Raw genomic sequence first — 22,967 nt, 5'->3', positions numbered from 1 at the left:
TTACCGGCGACTCAAGCTTCCGGTTACCTCGACATTAGCAATGACAATGCAAAGTAGCCTTGCATTCTCTCCCCGACTGGTTCCTTCAAGTCACCGGTTTGCTCAAGTTCCGGTCACCCGCATTTCTCCCGCTCCAACTTGTTCCGTACTGCACTCAAATGCAGGAGCTCTCTTTCAAGCTCTCCACTTGGTAAAAAATAAAAATTAAATTTTTTTGTACTGTTTGGTCGTTGAGAAAATGCGGGAAACATGAAGAAAATGTTGGGTGGCTTTTTTTTAAAATGAAAGAGATGATTGAAGTAAAATGATGAAAGTGAACTGCTTTATTAAAAATAACTTAATGAGAAACTAATATAAATTTGATTCATATTTCGTTTTTTAATCATTTAATGCAGATAAATAGTAAATTTTTGGGGGACTTCAGTTTGAATTGTTCTGAAATTTTGAATAAATTTGGTTTCCCATCCGTTTAATTACTGAGAAAATGCAGGAAAGAGGGATTTAAATTCTCAAAATTGTTGTTTTATTATGTTTTAGGCTCAATTCAACGTGAAAAGTGACTTCTTTTTTTGTTGGTTTGTTTTTTCAGTTAATGATGAAACCAAGTTTGTGGAGGCAATCAATAAAGGAAATTTTAGTGCCGCTATACCCTTGCATTTTCTCTGATAACCTAACTCCGGTGCTTGCATACCGGTGTTTGGTTAAAGAAGATGATAGAGAGGCTCCCAGTTTTCTTTTTGAGTCAGTGGAGCCTGGTTCTCAGGTTTCAGGTGTTGTAAGAGCTTTAACTATATCCTTAATTTTTTTTTTTTTTATATGCAGGGGTATATTAAGTTTATGATTTTGATTGTATTAGTGTTGTTATAGTGTGGTTGGGGCTCAACCGACAATGGAAATTGTGGGGAAAGAAAATAAGGTTATGGTTATGGATCATGAGGAAGGGTGTCTGACTTAGGAGGTCATGGAAGATCCAATGTGGATTCCTATGAGAATCTCTAAGACTTGGAAACCCCAACTTATTGATGATCCTCCTGATGCATTTTGTGGTTTGGTCTTTTGCATGTCTAATTGCCATAAATCTCTATTTGATATGTTTTATAGTGATGACAATATCATGATGGTTTGCATTTCTCATCATTAATCCTTATTAGTATGGATCGATCCTAATCTTATAAGTGGATTAAAGCTTATGCCTTATTTTGATTGCCAATGATGTTTCTTAATTGGTTGCTTTGATTTGCTATTCTCAAATTAAGGAATGTCGATTAATAACTAGCTAGCTGTTGTCGCCTTCTTGGTAATTTAAGGGCTTATTTATTGTTTAATTACACTTGCAGAATGAGGCTTTTATATAGAACTTTTGTGTGTATTATTTTATACATTTGAAGAAACAAGGGGGTGAGTTTCTTATTTTGGGTAGAATGCAAAATAATGCAATAATTCATGTTACCAACAGTATTTGGAATGCTGATTCGTTCAAAATCGGTTTCCATATTTCCATGGAAATGAAAAGACTAAAAAGTTAATATTCATAGTAATGACAAAAGATGATCATATGTCGTAAAACACTTTAAGGAAATTGAAAGATTTTCAACACGTGTAGCTATCTCAAATTCTTGTAATTATTTTGATTATTTGGACAAATATAATACGATCGGTTAGGTAGCTATGTTTTTACGACTACAGATTGTTGCATAGCACAATAGAGATCCATGGTTATAATGATTTGCTGGCTGGTTTTATGGCTATAGTATGTTATATGTTGCGTATAGAGCACCATGTGTTTGCCAGATGATTTTGCCACCCTTAATAAATGATGGGTGAATTAAGAAAGTTTAGGGGTTTGAGTGGTTCAAAAGTGCATGATGGGTTAGTATAAAACACTTGTTGCATTATGTGGTGGAATCCAAACATAAAAACAGATTCTTTTTCATTTATTGATCAAAGAAATCTTAAAAAATTTGAACATTATATGTGATGTGTGCAGTGCATATTCATGCAAAGGAAGGTTAGAATAGTTGAACAAATGGGGTGTAAATGCACTATTTAAGTTCTGGATATGGCTAGAAATGATAAAATTTGAACTTCAATGAAGGTACCCTTTTTTTGCAATATGTAGATTTATACATGCAGTAGTAATCAAGTATCTTGAAATTAAGCTACTTTCTTGTATTGAATGGAGACTTGTCTAGTGTCTTAAGATTCTCCTGTTGTAAGTACTTAGTTTTCGAAATAACGTAGGACAATTCTGATGTCACTTCATTATTGGTTGATATGGTTTCTCTATAACATCTTTAAACTCACTCTTTCTAATAATCCTTGTGATGTGTAGGTGGATGGATTGGTTATTTCTCCTATGATATGGTTCGCAATGTGGAGAAGAAAAAGTTCAAATTCTCAAAGGCTCCACATGATGACAGAAACCTCCCAGACATATATGTAGGACTCTACAACAACGTGATTATATTTGATCATGTGGGAAAGGTATTCCTTCACTCGATCGACAATACTCCTTGTCTTGCAAGGGGTACTGAGTTCAGGATTTCAGTTTCAGTTATCAATCAGTTCTGTTAGAGATATAGATAGCGTGATTGAGTAATATTAACTGTTCCTTTTAAAACAGAAAGCATATGTAATTCACTGGGTGAGGCTAGATCGACACTCCTCTGATGAAAAAGCTTACAATGAAGGCGTTGAACACCTAGAAAAGTTGGTTGCTAGAGTACAGGATGTTGACCTGTGAGCAACTGTTATACTGTAGCATTGGTTTTGATTAAGTTCAGATGCCTTTTAATTTCTCTGATGCATCATTTTGTTCTGATTTTATTCTTAGCCCAAAGCTATCTCCAGGCTCTGTAGATTTACAAACCTATCATTTCGGCCCTTCTTTAAACAACTCTAATATGGCAAGTGAAGAGTTTAAGAAGGCAGTACTACAGGCAAAAGAGCATATCCTGGCAGGGGATATTTTCCAGATTGTATTAAGTCAACGTTTTGAACGGCGAACATTTGCTGACCCCTTTGAAATATATAGACCTTTGAGAGTTGTGAATCCAAGTCCATATATGGCTTACTTGCAAGTTAGTTTGTTCTTCTTTAATTATCTGTTTAGTTGTGAATCTGTGAATTATTTCAGCAGTTGCATTTTGTGAGTTTTATGATTTCATATGTCCTTTCAGGTTAGAGGAGGTATTCTAGTTGCGTCAAGTCCAGAAATTCTTACCAGGGTAAAGAAGGTAAACTTTTACACTTCTTTTTGTTACTGATTTTTTTGCCTTTTTTTTTTTTTCTGATTTGAAATTTGAAGACTATACTTAGATATTTTAAGATCTCAAATTTTGTGATTGACATGGACAGAATAAGATTGCTAATAGGCCATTGGCGGGAGCGGCAGGGAGAGGAAAGACACCAGCTGAAGATGAGCTAGCAGAAAAGCAATTGCTAAGTAATGAAAAGGAATGTGCATTACACATCATGCTTGTTGATTTGGAACGCAATGATGTCGGAAAGGTATTTCCTAAGCAATTTCAATTATGTATATCCCGCCATGGAGTTTTTTTTTTTTTCTGTGATCTAGCTTTTCAGTGTGGTATTTCATTCCAATTTTTTCTGTGCATGACAGATTTTCCTTCCAAAGAAATGAATTATGCACTTCCACTTTAAACTTCATGTTTCTTTTTTTTTTTTTTAGCTCAGAAAGGCCATATCTTTCCTTTTCGAGACAGAGGTTGTAACCAATTGTTCGTTAATGCATATTATTGGTGTAGGTCTCCGAAGATGGCTTTGTAAAGGTGGAGAAGCTGAATATTGAACGATATTCACATGTGATGCACATAAGCTCCACGGTAAGAATCTATCCTTTTACCATCTAAACATTTGTTGACTTTTTTACATGAAATGAAACCTGTATAGTTCTTCCTTAGGGTTAGGTTTACGTAAAGCAAATATTTAATGGTTCCAACTTGTTATTTTCTTCCTCAATCTAAAAGAAAAGAAAAGAAAAGAAAAGAATCCTCTTATTTTGATACTTGCTATTGTTCATTTATTTAGATTGTCGATCTGAGAAGACCTTGATTGAGAAATCCTTAAGGCCTCACGTGTCTCTATGCAAAACCAGATGAATAAATATTAAACTCTGTAGATCATTTATGGTAGGCTTAAAATGGAAAAGAAGCGAAACTTGTTTACTGTATCACACATTGTGTGATGTTAATCAAGTGCGATGCTTTAGATTTAGTTGTTTTATTCTATTAGGATTTAGGCATGAGACAGTGTTTTTGTCAAATGGGCTGATATGAAACTCTTTTTCTTAGCAATTTTAGTCAAAATTTCCCATTGCAGCACTTTTGTGATTTAAAATATTGGCTGATGTACAAACACTTTATTAATGAATGGGCAAATACATATTCTGGTTAGGTGTTATTAATAGTAGCATTTTTTGCTAAGTTATCATAATTTTTTGAATAAAATAGTCATATAATATGGTGTATGTTACATCGAATGTCATCATGCTGTTTTGATAAAAGACACTTTTTAGACCGCAATTTCTTGGAATCTATAACATTATTTCATAATTTATATTGCATATCTAATAGGACTGGTGATTAAAGATTTATCATGTCCTTTCTAAGGCTGTCTAACTAATATGTTCTGATTCAAAGGATGAACTTGTGCATTCAAATATGTTAGAATGATTTGAATAGTTGCTTGCTTCATCTAGGTTTCTTGTCGTCCCAAAATCCAAGGAATTTGTTTTAAACGTTCATTTTTAGCAATGTGACATACAAATAAAAGATCTTTTTCTTTTTGAAACTTAAATTATGCTTGTTACTGGCGAGTTGCATGATCATCTCACTAGTGGGGATGCCCTCCGAGCTGCACTCCGGTTGGAACAGTTAGCGGAGCACCAAATGTTCAGTACTTGTTCTTTACATGTTTTATGCAAATCCTGCTTTCTAAAATGATGATTCAATGCTTTGAATTTTGCCTTAATTCTGGCTTTATGATCCAGCCTCCATTCGTAGGCACAAGTCGCACAGTCCCCTGCACTTGTTACAAGTCACAGCAGCATTGCTCATTGCCATGCGTTGTATCATTGATAAGTCTCCTTAATCTAGAAAGTTTTTCTTTCCCATTTTGATCATGATTGGGATATCGATATAGGTGAAGGCCATGGAGCTACTTGATGAGTTAGAGGTGTCAAGACGAGGCCCTTATAGTGGAGGACTCGGGGGCATTTCCTTCACTGGCGACATGGATATTGCCTTGGTTCTCAGGACCATGGTATTCACCACAGGAACTCGCTATGACACAATGTGATATCTCAACCCAAATAATAATTGGGCTAGACTAATACCAAAGCCCATCAGTTTATTAAGAGATTAATTAGTAAAAAAAAAAATTGAGGTATTAAATGAAAAAAAACCTAGATATAAAGAAACAGAAAAGAAATAGGAGTTCTTATCCCTTATTTTTCTTAAAGTTACAGAATAAGAAAATCAAGTTGGCGATTCAAAATCAAAGACTACAATCAAGTTAATCCCCTAAAAGTGAGTATATGCCCTCTTTTTTATTTAAAAAAAAATCATGTTGATTGCTATTATATGAAGTTAAAGTTTTGACAGAAAAATCAAGAAAATTATGAAATCTTTCATTAATCTTCATGATCTATTTGGGTAAATTATTGGGCTTTATTTTATTTCATATTCTTAAGATTTATTAATGATTATTGAATGGAGTTTAAAGGCTGAAAGTGGGGATTTGAGTTTTCAAAGACTGAAGGAGAAATTCTGTTTTTGAATAAAATGTTATGATCTATAATAATAAATTAAAATAGGATTATATATTAATGGATAAATTATTGCTATGATTATTATATATCATTGGAAAGCATGTTGAATCTACTTTCTAACGAAACAAACGGGAGTCGAATTCGAGTTTTCTATGAAGAGTTATCTAATTTTTACCTAAGGATGTGCAGGCTACCTAGTAGCAGTAGGAGGGAGGAATTACGAAATTCCTCTTAATATTTATACAAGGAATTACAGATTAAGCCATATGTGTTTGGAAAGCATATTGAGTCTACTTTCTAACAGAATAAGCGGAATTGAATTTGGAGTTTCCTATGAATAAATACATAATTTTTATTAGAAGGTATACAGGCTATCTAGCAGCAGCATCTGACGTAGATTGCAAAAATTGTTATAATTAATCCATAAGGAATCATGAGATGGGCCATATATGGTTAGAAAGCTTATCGAGTCTAGTTTTTAACACATTAAAAAGATTTGAATTTTGAGTTAGATATCTTGAGATATGGTCATTTTAGTGAAAGTAGCACAGGCTACTAGAATTAGTTACTTAAGTTAATTTTTGTTTAACTTAGTTGTTTTGGTATAAGTGGGCTCAAATGGGTTGATTAATTTCTGTTATATTGAAACTATCTTGAATAGGCCATTAATTATTTTGGGAGAAAAACAAAGTGATGGAATTGAAAAGAGGTAAGTAGAATCTCACATACTTTACTTATTTTTAAATCTATGTATATATGTATGTTTTTAAATGAATGAATGTTTTAGATCATTATTTTCGATGTATGAAAATATGATCAAGCATATAATTATTTTGTGTTTTTCTATATAAATGATGGATCATGCTTATGAATGAAATAAGAAAATGATTTATGTTTAAGAAATGATTTTATGATAGCTACATTTTTACATTATTGGAAAGTGGAATCATCGACACCAGAACTAGTTCTACGACCTTGGCTAATGGGTAATAGTAGTTAGCAAAGATATGATCATACGACTCTACTAACGGGTAATAGTAGTTAGTGTAAGGCTTTGGCTAGCGAGTTATAATAGTTAGCAATGATCATAAGGATGAAATTATCGACATGGTCAATATCACGGGTTATAACAATGATCATAGGTAACGATAAATGAATGATAATGATGATTTATGATGATTTTAAACATTGATCCATGACTTGTATGAAATATGTATTTGACAGTGATTTGTGATTTATAATTGATAAATTGACATGTTTTAACATTAATTTATGAATTTATGAAATATTTGACAAAACGATGATTTTGAAATGTTTTGACATTATAATTTGATGACTATTTTGAATACTTTATATGACATGTATGAAAACGATATTTGATCCGATAAGGTATGTGAGCCTATACTTGTTAAGCTGTAGCTTGTTCATTCCCTTTTTACTTTTTTTCTTTACAGATGAGTAAGTGATAAGTTTGCTTAGTTTTGTGAAAAGCTAGAAGATCAAATAGGAAAGATTACTTAGTCGGAGAAGAAAATATTGGCCTATGAGATTTTATGAAATGGTTTTGTATTTTTATATGGTTTGTATTTAGATATATATAGAGATTTATCATTAGTTAGATTAAAGATAGGGATTTTACTTGGTAGAATATATCAATTTATTAAAAAATTTTAGAATAATTAAGAAAGAAAGCTTCGTATTACTTTGGGGTTTACTTCAAGGTAATATGGTTGTATTGCATCTTGGTCTTAAGGCATGATATAAAGTGGTATCAGAGCTTAAGAGTTAGATTATGATTTGTAGATTGTGATGATACTTTCTTTAAAAGCTAAAGCTATGTTTATTGGAGATTTTCTAAGAGTTCAGGTTATGATCTTTAAACTATGTAAGATGTTAAAGAGCTTATATTATGATTTTGAAGGCTTTCAAAGAACTACAATTATGATCTTTGAAGATTTTTAAAAAATTAAATTATGATAATTAGATTAACGATGATTTTCTAAGAACGTGGTATATGATTTTTATATTGAAAAAGTTATTATATGAGTATGATTATGATCTAAATACTAAGTGAAGATTTTTTGAGAATATAGATGATGACTTTTGGATAATGTGATGATTTTTCAAGGATATAACTTTGATCCATAGACCATAGTGGTAAGTATAAGTAAATGATTCGATGAATTTTGGAGTAGTTAAAGTTTGGATGAATTTTAAGGAATCAATGATTCAAGGAATTCTTGGTGTAATTATTTTAGTTGATATCTACATGTTGCTTTTGGATCTTGCAGTAAAAAGAAAGTGTAATTACTTTGATATAGTGTGATTTTATAAGTTAAAGAGATTTTTGATGCGATTTATAATGAAACATATTTTATGAGTTAAAAGATTATTTAAGAGAATGATTTGATCATTGAAAATCTTATAGGTTTGAGAAAAGACCTTCAACTTAACGAGATTTTGAAGTTATTTGATGAGTGTTAAGTGAATCCTTAATCATGAATAAATATGGGAATGTTTGTTTACATTGTTGGAATTAAAAGTATAGAATATTGGAGCTTGAATGAAATGATGTTTTAAAATTTTGAAGTAATTATTTATGTGTTATAATGTTTGAGAATTTGTCTTGATGGATTTAGTCTAAAATGCGATAATTATGATAAATAGTTTAATATACGTAAAGAAGAATATTCACTTAATTTGTTTTACATTTTTTTTTATTACGAAAGTATTTAAGGTTTGATTATACGAGTTGAACATTTGTATAGTTAATTTGATGTTTGAATATTAAATTCCTATTTGGGGTGTATTGATTTTTTTTTAATGGCTAAAGTGATTAATTTGTGGTTATAGTTTCTAATTGAAGTATACTATTAGATTCCTTCGAATTTTATATTTATGGAGAACATTGCCTATTATTATACAAAGCTGTGTACTTAGCAAGGAATTAAATTTGTAGACAAAAATTAAAGTTGTGGTTATCTAGATGATTTAGTAAGGAAGTTCGTTTTGAAGGAGTAACTGATTTACAAAAATATATATGTTTTAGCTAAGAATGATTGTTTGAAATCTTACAAGGGCAAAATATTGGTTGAAATCTTATAATTGATGATTTTGTGTACTTGGTGATGCTGAGCATATATTCGATTTTAGAGAATAATGTGATGCATTTGGTTATTGTTTATAACTATACTTTCGGCACAAATTCAAGTAATTGAAGTTTTTATTGTTTAAATTTTATAAGAGAATTTTACTTATGGATTATGATGCATAGGTTTTGACTTTGACTGAGAAATGACAACAATATATTTGGTAAAAAGAACATTTGAGACATTATGATGTTTGTGGGGATTATGAAGAATCAATTGTTATATGATAATTGATCTATTAAATTAGAAAGAACAATATTCGAAATTGGAGACAACTTGGGTAACCAAAGATTTATGTTTGAATTTATATGGTGTAAATTTATGGATATGATCTATTGTATCGATTTCATATATTTTATAACGATTAATTGATAGAAAATTTTATATTGTCGATGGAGAAGAAAGGAAAATTAAAATACTATGTGATATTAAAATACTATGTGATTTTTTTTTTGGTGACTATAGGATTTGTTGATACTATTATTCAACGTTGAGGTTGTATATGGTTATGAATACTCAGCGTAGAGCGAATTACATAAAAATTTGTGGACATATGTTTTTCTTATCATGAAACAATGTTATGAAAGTTAATTTGTTAGAATTTTATTGGAAGAAAATATCAAAGTGCACAGTGGAAACTAGATTTGTTTTAAGTTCTAAATTTTTATGCTATTATTAGTCCAAAAAGTGATGAATTTTTAATAAATAAAGATTAATGGATTTTTTTTATCAATATTTTGGATAAGAATATTTTGTGTTCCCTTTATTTTTTGAGGCTTTACTGTTGATTGACATTCTTTTAAGAAATGCTTATGTCATGACTTAAAGAGAAATATTTTATAACGATAGTTATAAAACAAACATTCAATGATTCATTATTTTGAGGTTTTGTATTAAAGTAGATCTAAGTCTTAGACTTATTGGTATAAGGGCAAAGAAGAAAAACTTTTATTTCTTGAATTTATGAAACAAATGACTGATAAACTTTGGTTGATTAAGCAAGGGTTTAAAGTAAGCAAAAGAATTATACCAAAATTTGAAGATATGATTTATAACTTCAAGTGGTTAATCATCTTACTCGTCACAAGGATTATAAAGTAAGAAATGTTAAGTTTGCAATATGTAAGGGCATTTGAAGTTCTTGATAAAGTGAAAGAAGTTCAATATAAAGAATACTATCACCTCAGATGTCTGATGCACATGATAAATCTATGTCAAGAGAATATCTTGATAGAAGCTCTGTGGTTGGATATAAGTATTTATAAATTCAAGATGATATATTTTTTAACATATTAAAAATATCTTATTCAAATGGTTGATTGGAAAGAAAAAGTTTTGAGATGAAATTGTTACCTTTATAAAAGTTTAATGAAACAATCATACGACAAGAGAAGTTATTTCAGAAATGAAGGAATAAGATATGGATGTAAATCAAGTTTCGAGGATGAAACTTTTTATAAGGAAGGGAAGACGTGATACTCCAACCCAAATAATAATTGGGCTAGACTAATACCAAAGCCCATTACTAAGAGATTAATTAGTAAAAAAAAGGGTTGAGGTATTAAATGAAAGAAAACCTAGCTATGGAGAAACAAAAAGGAAATAAAAGTTTTTCTCCTTCATTTTTCTTAAGGTTAGAGAATATAAAAAATCAAGTTGGCGATTCAAAATCAGAGACTACAATCAAGTTAATCCCTTAAAGATGAGTATATGCCTTTTTTTTATTTAAAAAAAATCATGTTGATTGTTATTATATAGAGTTAAAGTTTTGATAGAAAAACCAATAAAATTATGAAATCTTTCATTAATCTTTATGATCTATTTGGGTAAATTATTGGGTTTTGTTTATTTCATGTTCTTAAGATTTATTAATGATTATTGAATGGAGTTTAAAGGCTGAAAGTGGAGATTTGAGTTTTTAAAGATTGAAAGAAAAATTTTGTTTTTGGATGAGATGCTATGATCTGCAATAATAATTAAAATAAGATTCTCTATTAATGGATAAATTATTGCTATAATTATTACATATTGTTGTTAAGCATGTTGAACCTACTTTCTAACGAAACAAATTGGAGTTGAATTCGAGTTTTCTATGACAAGTTATCTAATTTTTACCTAAAGATGTGCAGGTTGCCTAGTAACAGTAAAAGGGAGGAATTACGAAATTCCTCTTAATTTTTATACAAGAAATTACATGTTAACATATGTGTTTGAAAAAAATATTGAGTCTACTTTCTAACAGAACAAGCTAAATTGAATTTAGAGTTTCCTATAAATAAATATGTAATTTTTATTAAAAGGTATATAGGCTATCTAGCAGTAGCATCTGACGTGGATTACAAAAATTTTTATAATTTATCCACAAAGAATCACAAGATGTGCTATATATGATTAGAAAGCTTATCAAGTTTATTTTCCAACACATTAAAAAGATTTTAATTTTGAGTTGGATATCTTGAGATATGATCATTTTAGTGAAAGTAGCATAGGCTGCTAGAATTAGTTACTTGAGTTAATTCTTGTTTAACTTAATTGTTTTGGTATAAGTGGTCTCAAATGGGTTGATTAATTTCTATTATGTTGAAATTATCTTGAATATGCCATTAATTATTTTGAGAGAAAAACGAAGTGATGGAATTGAAAAGAGGTAAGAAAAATCTCACACATTTTGCTTGTTTTTGAATCTATGTAAATATTTATGTTTCTAAATAAATGAGTGTTTTATTTCATTATTTTTGATGTATGAAAATAGGATCAAGCATATGATTATTTTGTATTTTTCTATATAAATGATGAATCATGCTTATGAATGAAATGAGAAAATAATTTATGTTAAAGAATGATTTTATGATAGCTACATTTTTACATTCTTGGAAAGTGGGAACATCGACACCAGAACTAGTTTTACGACCCTGGCTAATGGGTAATAGTAGTTAGCAAAGATATGATTATACGACCCTATTAACAAGTAATAGTAGTTAGCATAAGGCCTTGGCTAGCGGGTTATAATAGTTAGCAATAATCCCGAAGATGAAACTATCGATATGATCGATGTCACGGGTTATAGCAGTGATCATAGTTAATAATAAACGAATGATAATGATGATTTATGATGATGATGATTTATTATAGACACCATAATTTATCCGAGCCCAGGCCTATTGGGCTCAACAAGGGCTGGGTCTAAGCTAATTGGGCTTAGCTTAGATCTGGTCTAAAGAGGGCAGACTGGCCTAGTTTCTTTATTTTTATTATTCTGAATTCTATTTTATTTATTTATTTATTTATTTATTTTTAGGATATAATAAGTTGAAAACAAAAAAAATGAGGGTAAAAAAATAAAAAATTTTACCGTGAATTTAAGAAGGTTGGCAGGTTTGGAATTGGACTAAAATACTGTTTCTGAATCCCAATCAAAAAGAGAATCAAAATTGATCAGTAATTCCTTTAATCAATGCTTATAAATATAGGTTTGGAATAGAACAAAAAAAGGGGGGACATATATGAAAACAGAGAGGAAATAAGAAAACAAAAGCAAAAAAAGGGCTCTGAGGTGTTAGTAGCAATTTTAGAATTTTTAGGAATTTTTTTCAAATTTTTGGGTTTTTTTTTCTTGAAAATTTTTGAAAAATTCCAAAATTCAATTAATTTTTCGGTGAAATTTTTGGCCAACTTTGAATTTTTTGAAGAATTTTTCAGTTTTTGACATATTTTTTCAAATTTTTGTAGAACATTCAACTAAAATCTGGGTTCTTTTAGAAAGAAAAAGGAGAAAAAAAATGGAAGAGAGAGAAGAAGGAAGAGGCATCTGCTAAAAAAATGAGTTTCAGCCTTATATACCAACGTAAAACGACATCATTTTAGGTGTTAGTAAATCCCAGGATCCACATGTTTCTACTTGGATTGATCCGACCCGATCACAACCCGTATCTGACCCGCGTGCCAGCCCTCCTCTGGAGCTGAGCCGCGTACTCCCGAGTCATATTATTTGAGCCAATTTTCTTCCTGAGGTTGAGCTATTCTTGGCCACAAGTTGATCCGTTTCCTTTTTTTTTTGGTATTTTTAATTTTACTTTTTTTTAAATTATTTTTTTATGTGTTGGTTTATTTTAGGAGTATTTTTGCATGAAAAAAATAAAAATAATAAAAATAAAATTTTGGAAATAAATATTAATTATCTAATGATTGAATTTATAGAAATTTTAAATGGTAAATTTTTATAAAATTCATAGGTGAAAATTTTTGTCTAAATTTGACCCAAATGGTGAAATAATTTAGATAAAGTTTCAAAAATAATAATTAATATTTATTTTCAAACAAAAAAATATAAAATGAAAAAAATATAAAAATTTTGAGAATTAAATACAAATTACCTCATGATGAGATTCTTAAAAATTTTAAATGGTAAATTCTTAAGAAATCTCTAAGTGAGAAATTTTTTCTAAATTTGTCCCAAATGATGGAATAATTTAGATTAAAATTTCAATAAAAGTAATTGTATTCTTTTTCCAAACCAAAAATTTTTGGTTGAAAATATGTGATAATTATCCAAAGATGAGATTCTTAGAAATTTTAAATAGTAAATTTCTAATAAATCTCTAAGTGAGAAATTTCTCTAAATTTGACTCAAATTGTGGAATAATTTAGATGAAATTTCAATAAAAATAATTGTCATATTATTTTCTTTCCAAGGAAAAAAAAAAAGGAATTTCTAAATAGGTCCAAATGGTGAAAATTTTAGAAATTCAAAAGAGAAAATATTTCTAATTTGGCCCAAATAGTGAAATAATTAGATTTATTTTCAACAAAAAATGATAATAATAATAATAAATAATAAATAAATCTTTTTTCGATGACAGAGCATCTTCAAGAAATCAAATTGAATTCTTAAATACTCTTGAGGTGATGAAATATTTTTTAAGAGTTTTACAAGATTGATGGAGAATCTTAAAAATTATTATCAATATTTAACTTAAAATTTGAAACCTTTAGACTCAAGACCACAAATTCAAAATAATATGGTACCATCCTTCGGATGGGCATGTAGGGGTGCTATAATCTTCCCTACATGTAATCGATTCTCAAATCTTGTTCTGGTTAGTAGACTCAAACCTATTCTTTTAGGGACCTTAGTCAAGCTTAGGAGCTCTTTAAGGGGATAAATTTCTTAGGTGGCCAATCATACCTAGATAAAAAAGATTGGTGGTGACTCTATTTATTTGTTAAATCTAGCTATAGATTTTTAGATCTATATGTTATGATAGTTTGGCGACTCTACTGGGGATAGCTAGAGAGTCGAGCCATAATTTTTGAATTTATCTTATCCTCTGGTCTAATGGTTTTAAATTGTAATTATTTATTTACTAATGTTTTCCCTTTTTGTCTTGTATTTTATTTTTAGGGCATGAAACCTATGTGTTCTTTCACACACACTATCACATGCATTTACATTATATGAGCTCTATACCCAAGCTCTGTCCTTCTTAGAAGGAAGTAAAATATCTACGCTCTCGTGAGATGATAATCTCTGCAATGGCTAATGAAATACTCCCACTCAAATTGAATTTTTTTCGATAATAGCCTATGATGGGTGAAGATTGGACTGTCTTACTAGTCTATGATAATTTGAGAACCTTTAGTGGTCAAAATCACATAACCCACATATAGTGCATACTTAAGAGGCCAACCTTAGGATAGAGCCCTTCCTACCCATTGATAGACCTAACCCACAATTAAGACACAAGAAGGAACAGTTTGCAATCTAACCATTTTGTTTGTTTGACTTTGTGTATTTGCATACATCATTGTCATAAGTAACATCTTGCATCTGTATAACTTTTATTTCTTTAATGAAATTAACCATTTTTGTTTGACTTTGTGCATTCGCATTATCATTTCATGCATAATTTTTATTGTTATATGTAACATTATACATCTGCATCATCTTTATTTCATCCCTGGAAAGGTACTTGTCATGCATCAACATACCAGGCATAAAGCATAGCATAATATTTTTTATCATAGTTGTGGTACTCGAGGTTCAAGGATAGCTCCATCAAAGCAAGAACACAACTCATCGATACAACACAAGGGCTAAAGCTAGACAAATGGAATAAGAAAATTACAACCTTCATGATAGGATAAAGAAGGCTCAAGAGAAGCTTGAAAATGAGTTGAGTAAAATTCTGGATGCTCTTAACAAGTTAAATAAGGGGGAAAATGTAGAAGAGAATACCTGTCAACAGGACCATCCATTATAAAAAGTGATTGACCCCTTATATCCACCTGGTTTTGGTTTACCTCAAGCCCAGTCTACACAAGAGGTTCCATTACAACAATTCACATATCCTATAATGCCATCAGCCTCTAATCCAGGACATTACCATAGCTATGTGAATCCTGTCTTTACTGAAAAGGCAGTAGAATTGATTCAAGTTTCTAATCTGGATAAGCTGAAAGGAAAAGAGAAAAAAAAGCCAAAAGTGGTTGAATCCTAAGAAGACTTGAAGATTAACATGCTAGAATAAAGGTTACGGGCTGTAAAGGGGATTGGTTTTTATGGTTCTGTCGATGTTGCTGGACTCTGTTTAGTCCCAGAGGTGGTTATCCCTCTGAAGTTTAAGGTACCAGAGTTCAAGAAATATGATGGTACAAAGTGTCCGAAGATTCACATTACTATATACTGTCAAAAAATTGTTGCCCATGCCAATAATAAAAAGCTCTTGATGCATGTCTTTCAAGATAACCTCATTGGTTCTGCTGCTAGGTGGTATGTCTAGTTGGATAGAAATCGTATTCATTCTTGGAGTGATATGGCACATGACTTCATCAGTTAATATCGGCATATCATAGACTTAGCTCTTGATCACTTTTTCTTGCAAAATATGAAAAAGAAGGCGACTGAATCATTCAAAGAATATGCCTAGAGGTGGAGGGACATGACAACTCAGGTGCAACCTTTTTTTACTGAAAAGGAGACCACTGTATTGTTTGTCAGCACTTTAAAATTTTTTTATTATGAAAAGATGATAGGGAATGCCACAAAGAACTTCGTCAACATGATGATCTTAGGTGAAATCATTGAGAATGCCATTAAAAATGACAAGTGAAAATGAGGAGAAACTAAGAAGATATCAGAAAAAAAAGAGACTGAAGCTCAAACTGTGGGCTTTGATAGATAGTTAAGGGGATACCAACCCTATCCATAAGGTTACTCCCTATACTATCCTGCTGTGAACAATACCTCATCTTACCCATACTAGTCAGCTCTACAACCATCTTACCTATCCACATACCAGCCTATTTTCAGCCTTCAAACTCTCATATACAACCTTAATAGTCAACCTCCCATAAGGCCCCAAGCTCATTATACTAACCCAACAAGTGTTTTATGAGAGCAACAAATTACTCGAGAAAAATTTATATTTGATCTAATCCTCATGACTTATACGGAGTTATATTGAGAGCTCTATAACAACCACTTGATTGCCCCCAACCGTGTGGAGCTACCTAAGCTACCTATGACTATCACTATGAAATTGTTGGCCATTCCATTGAAAATTGCACTGATTTGAAACATAAGGTGCAATGGTTAATTAAGGATGAAATGATAAGTTTCGATCAAGGAAGAGCAATAACACCTAATGTTAGTGGCAATCTATTGCCTAATCACAATGTTAATGCTCTGAGTGAGAATCAAGAACACATTGATCCAAAAAGGCCTAAAGAGCTACAATGAATCAGAGGGTAAGATATGAATAAAAATTCTCCACCTGATTACACAGGGGCATAATTTTGAAGAATGAGGATAAGGTCGGTTAGAGGTTTCTTGTCATTTTAGGATTTCTTTTAGAGTAATGTTGGGATTTCTTTTAGGCAATAGGATTTCATTTGTTATCATTTTAATAAAAAGGCAAGTTAATGCATTTCATTACATTTTGTTTTCTTTCATTCAATCATTGTTCCATTTTTTGTTACCTTTTAAAAATTTCATTCCCATTCTTAAATTCTAAATGATGAATGTTTAGACAAGGATAACAATAATTTTGAGATTTAATTTTGATAACTCATTCACATTGATTTGATGAGATTATTTGAAAAAAATAAGCTGATGTGAAATTAGTATGTCTTGAAGATGTGCAGTCATTCATAAAGATCCATGAGCTTATTTTGGTTCAATAGATAAAGTTCAAGGAAAGTATTCACATTTGAAATGAAAAAGGGCCATCTTTTTTTTACTATTCAAAAAATCATTCATTGTTACCCCTTTGAGCCTATTATAATTTTTTTTTCTAAAGAACCCTGATCAAGGATCACCTTCTACATTGGAGGGTATTTTGTTAAAAGAAAAAGAGGCAAAAGATTGTAAAAGGTCTCAAAAAGAGAAAGCAAAGCAAAATAAAGGAAAGAGAGAAAAGAAATGAATGCCATACATGATTTGGGACAAAGTAATGGGAACCTTTTGTGAGGAATGAGATGAAAAAGGAAAACGTAGTGAAATAAAGCGGAAAAGGGGTAAAATGCCAAGTTGTTTCAAATGATGAGAAGTGATTATTTGGTTTTAAACCCTTTAAACACATATTTTGAGCCTATTTTATTCATTTCTTTCATGACCCCTTTTACATTGACTTGCATTACAACTTTTAAAATTTCATTTGGATCAAATGTGAGTACTCGAATTGAATGATCATATATTGGACTAAGGTATGCTCGTGATAGAACGACATAATCATGCTTTGTTGCTTTAAAAATTGATGTGGAAGATGGGTGAAAGAATGAAAGAAAGAGAAAAAAATGAAAAAAAAGAAACAAATAGAAATGAGAGAAAAAAAAGACTTAAATTGAAAACTCGAAAGGGCAATTTGGGTAAAAAAAATCTATGAGTTGAGAGTTGGATAAACAGTTCACACAGATGAGAGATTAAGACATCTAAAAATCCCTCAAAGCTAGGGCAAAGATCAAAAAGCTCAAAGTCAGTAGAATGAGTTTTTGAAAAAAAATCCTAGATTAATGTTTAGAATTGCTTGAATATTTGTTGTTTGAATATCTCATTCATCCCAATGACATACATCCAACTTGTTTCTCTCTCCATTTGTTCCTCATTAATTATTTTTCTCCCAATTCACCTTATGCTCTCTTACTGTTGCATCCTCAAAATAAATTGAGAAAATGCATGAGTGCATTATATTTATCATAATTTGAAATGATGATAAATGAATGACAATGTGCATAAAAGAGTTTTGCATTCCTTTGGAAAGAAATCCAAGATGATAGGGGGTAACAAAATGAAGAAGTGGTAGAAACCTAAAAAAGATGATTTGAAAGGACATATGATGTGACCAAATGGGGAATATGATGATGGATTGGTCAACAAAATGAAGAGGGGGTAAATCTTGAAAAGTGTTATAACCAAGTGATGAATATGTAGATGTATTGGTTGACATAACTTGTGAGTTATGATTGAGTGATGAAAATGATATGAGGCAATGGATGAAGCTGGTATTGAAAAGCTCATGGACGATGACCAAGTGACAAAGGATGAAATTTGTTTCGAAATGGCTAGTACTGAGAAGCCCATAAATGATGACCAAGTGACAGGATGAAACTTGTTTGGAAATGGCTAGTACTAAAAGCCCATGGACGATTACAAGTGACAGAGGATGAAATTTGTTCTAAAATGGCTAGTACTGAGAAGCCCATCAATGATGATCAAGTGATTGAGGATGAAATCTGTATTAAGAAGCTTATGAGCGATGATTAAGTGATAGAAGACAAAACTTATTCTAGGATAGCTAGTTCTAAGAAGCTCAAAATGATGGAGTCTTGAGAGCTATATTACCATAGTTATTTAGGATTTCATGACATTATTGATGTCTGCATTACATGCATCATGTAAGCATCATTGTTTAAATAGTACATGCACATAATTTGATGAATTAAAACTTTGTTTGGACATGCATGGCATTATGAGAATCTAGGTTGTTGCATTTGCATCATTAAGAAAGCATTTGCATCTTTGATCATGACATTCATTCATGCAAAATTTTGGGTCACCTAAAAAGAAATTGTGAACTTTTTGATGAAAATCTTTGAATTTTGAATAAAAGTCTTTAAATTTCAAAGGAGAATATTTGAGTTTCAAAATGAGAATCTTTGAGGTGTAAAATCCTAAAGTTCATTGAATGTAAATCTTCGAACTAGAATGAAACGTTTTAAACTTTTGGATGTGAATATTCAAAATTCAAACGAAAAACTTTAAACTCAACTTTTGGATGCGAATCTCTAAAATTTTGAGTGAGAACCTTTGAACTTAGAAATGAAACTCTAAGTTTTATTACATGTGAGCTTCTAAACTTGAATGAAAAGTTTTAAACTTTTGGATGTGAATCTATAAAATTCAAATGAAGCTCTTTGAATATGGATACGAGTCTTATAATTTACAAATGCGAATCTTAAGATTTTGCAAAATTGAATTCTTATGAAATTGAAATTTCGAAAATAAAATTTTAGTGAATTCTTGTGAAGCTGAAAGGTTGTTGCGAATTTGAACCTTTGACTTTTGAACTCAAATTGTGAATCTTTGAGCTTTCAATCAGACATGATCTATGACTCGTTTGGTCATGAGTGTTAATGAGCCATTTATTTTTCCAAAGTTGTGTTGCCTCTATTTAGAAGAGCTATTTATTTTTCAAAGTTCTGTTGCCTCTATTCAGAGGAGTTATTTACTTTTTTCAAAGTTCTGTTACCTCTATTTAGAGGAGCAATTTATTTTTTCAAAAGTTCTGTTGCCTCTATTCAGAGGAGCCATTTATTTTTCCAAAATCGTGTTACTTTTATTCAAAAAAGCAATTTATTTTTCCAAAAGTTATGTTGCTTTTATTCAGAAGAGCCATTTATTTTTCCAAAAATTCTATTGCCTCTATTCAGATGAGCCATTTATTTTTTCAAAGTTTTGTATCCTCTATTCAGATGAGCCATTTATTTTTTCAAAGTTTTGTATCCTCTATTCAGAAGAGCTTTGTTTACTCAAAAAAGAAGAAGAAAAAAGCAAGAAAAGTGTTGAGTTAAATCTTGAATGGGTGTTTACGTCTTTGCACAATTCCTATTTCATAGAAAATGTGCAAAGAGGGGTAGCTGTAGACACCCTAATTTATTCGGGCCTAGGCCCATTGGGCTCAACAAGGGCTGGGCCTAAGTCCATTGGGCTTAGCTCAAATCTGGTCCAAAAAGGGTAGACTAGCCCAGTTTCTTTATTTTTATTAATTTGAATTCTAGTTTATTTATTTATTTATTTATTTTTAAGATATAATAATTAAAAAACAAAAAAAAGGGTAAAAAAAATTATGTGGTGAATTTAAGAAGGTTGGTAGGTTTGGAATTGGACTAAAATACTATTTCTAAATCTCAATCAAAAAAGGAATCAGAATTGATCAATAATTCCTCTGGCCAATGCCTATAAATATAGGTTTAGAACAGAACAGAAAATGGGAAGACACACACGAAAACATAGAGGAAATAAGAAAATAGAAGCAAAAAAGGGCTCTGAGGTGTTAGTAGCAATTGTAGAATTTTTAGGAATTTTTTTGAGTTTTTGGGTTTTTTTTTTGGAAAATTTCTGGAAAATTTTAGAATTTGATCAATTTTTTGACAAAATTTTCGGCCAACTTTGAATTTTTCAGTGACATTTTCCAGTTTTCGACGTATTTTTTCAGATTTCGGTAGAACATTCAACCGAAATTGGGTTCTTTTAGAGAGAAAAAGAAGAAAAGAAAGAGAAAAGAGAGGAGGAAGATGCATATGCTAAAAAAATCAAGTTTCAACCTTATATACCAGCATAAAAGACGTCGTTTTGGATGTTAGTAAATCCCCAAGATTCAAGCATTTTTGCTTAGGTCAACACAACCCGATCGCAACTCGCGTCTGACTCGCATGTCAGCCCTCCCGTAGAGCCAAGCCGAGCCGAGTCGCGCACTCCCGACCCGTGTTTTTTGAGCCATTTTTCTTCTTGAAGCCAAGCTACTCTCAACCGTAAGCCGAGCTGTTTCCTTTTTTTTGGTTTTTTTAATTTTACTTTTTTAAAAAATTATTTTTTCATGTGTTGGTTTTATTTTGGGAGTATTTTTGGATAAAAAAATAAATAAAAATAATAAAAATAAAATTTTGGGAATAAATATTAATTATCCAATTATGAAATTTATAGAAATTTCAAATGGTAAATTTCTATAAAATTCTTAAGTGAGAAATTTTGTCTAAATTTGGCTCAAATGGTGAAATAATTTAGATAAAGTTTCAATAACAATAATTAATATTTATTTTCAAAAAATATAAAAAATATAAAAATTATGGGAATTAAATACAAATTGCCTCATTATGAGATTCTTAGAAATTTTAAATGATAAATTTTTAAGAAATCTCTAGGTGAAAATTTTTTTCTAAATTTGTCCCAAATGACGAAATAATTTAGATAAAAATTTCAATAAAAGTAATTGTATTCTTTTTCCAAACCAAAAATTTTGGTTGAAAATATGTGATAATTATCCAATGATGATATTTTTAGAAATTTCAAATGGTAAATTTTTAATAAATCTCTAGGTGAGAAATTTTCTCTAAATTTGGCCCAAATAGTGAAATAATTTAGATGAAATTTCAATAAAAATAATTGTCATATTATTTTCTTTCCAAGAAAATAAAAAAAATTTTAAATAGGCCTAAATGGTGGAAATTTTAGAAATTCAAAAGAGAAAATATTTTTAATTTGACCCAAATGGTGGAATAAGTAGATTTATTTTCAACAAAAAATGATAATAATAATAATAAATAATAAATGAATTTTTTTTCGATGACGTAGTCTCTTCAAGAAATCAAATGACATTTTTGAATACTTTTGAGGTGAGAAAGTATTTTTTAAGAGTTTTACCAGATTGATGGAGAATCTTAAAAATTGTTTCCAATATTTAACTTAAAATTTGAAACCATTAGACTTAAGACCATATGATAAATTCAAAATAATATGGTACCATCCTTCGGATGGGTATGTGGGAGTGCTATAACCTTTCCTACATGTAACTGACTCTTGAACCCTGTTTTGGTTAGTAGACTCGAACCTATTCTTTTGGAGACCTTTAGTCAAGCTTATGAGCTTCTTAAAAGGATAGATTCCTTATGTGGCCAATCACATCTAGATAAAAAAGATTGGTGGTGACTCCATTTATTTGTTAAATCTAGCTATAGATTTTTGGATCTATATGTTATGACATTTATGATGATTTTAAAACATTGATCCATGACTTGTATGAAATATATATTTGACCATGATTTGTGATTTATAATGGATGAATTGACATGTTTTGATACTGATTTATGAATTTATGAAATGTTTGACAAAATGATGATCTTGAAATGTTTTGACATTATGATTTGATGACTATTTTGAATACACTATATGATATGTATGAAAATGATGTTTGATTCGATAAGGCATGTGAGCCTATACTTGCTGAGTTGTGATTTGTTTATTCCCCTTTTACGTTTTTTTTTTTTACAGATGAGTAAGTAATAAATTTGCTTAGTTTTGTGAAAAGTTAGAAGATTAAATGGGAAAGATTACTTAGTCGTCGAAGACAATATTGGCCTGTGAGATCTTATGAAATGGTTTTGTATTTTTATATCATTTGTATTTGGATATATATAGAGATGTATCATTAGTTAGATTAAAGATAGGGATTTTAATTGGCAGAATATATAGTTTATTGAAAAATTTTACAATAATTAAGAAAGAAGACTTCGTATTACTTTAGGGTTTACTTCAAGGTAATATGACCGTGTTGCATCTTGATATCGAGACGTGACACACAATGTACTTGTACAAAAATGCTGGTGGACGCCAAGAATGGGTAGCTTATCTTTAAGCTAGCCCTGGTATAGTTGCAGACAGTGATCCTAACATAGAGCACATTGAGTGCCAAAACAAAGCTACTGGCCATGCTCATTCCGTCAACCTATCAGAGTCTGTATTTGTTGATAAATGA

The 22,967-nt window shown here is 30.5% G+C and overlaps 1 pseudogene; it reads left to right on the top strand.

Annotated features, from left to right (window-relative positions):
* LOC111296163 (anthranilate synthase alpha subunit 1, chloroplastic-like) lies at positions 1-22,967 on the top strand (annotated as a pseudogene).

Source organism: Durio zibethinus, chromosome 12 (assembly GCF_047325235.1).
Source record: "Durio zibethinus cultivar Kanyao isolate XHJ-2024 chromosome 12, ASM4732523v1, whole genome shotgun sequence".
NCBI lineage: Eukaryota > Viridiplantae > Streptophyta > Magnoliopsida > Malvales > Malvaceae > Durio > Durio zibethinus.
Note: the sequence above shows the minus strand (reverse complement) of the source record. Positions and strands in the feature narration are given on the sequence as shown.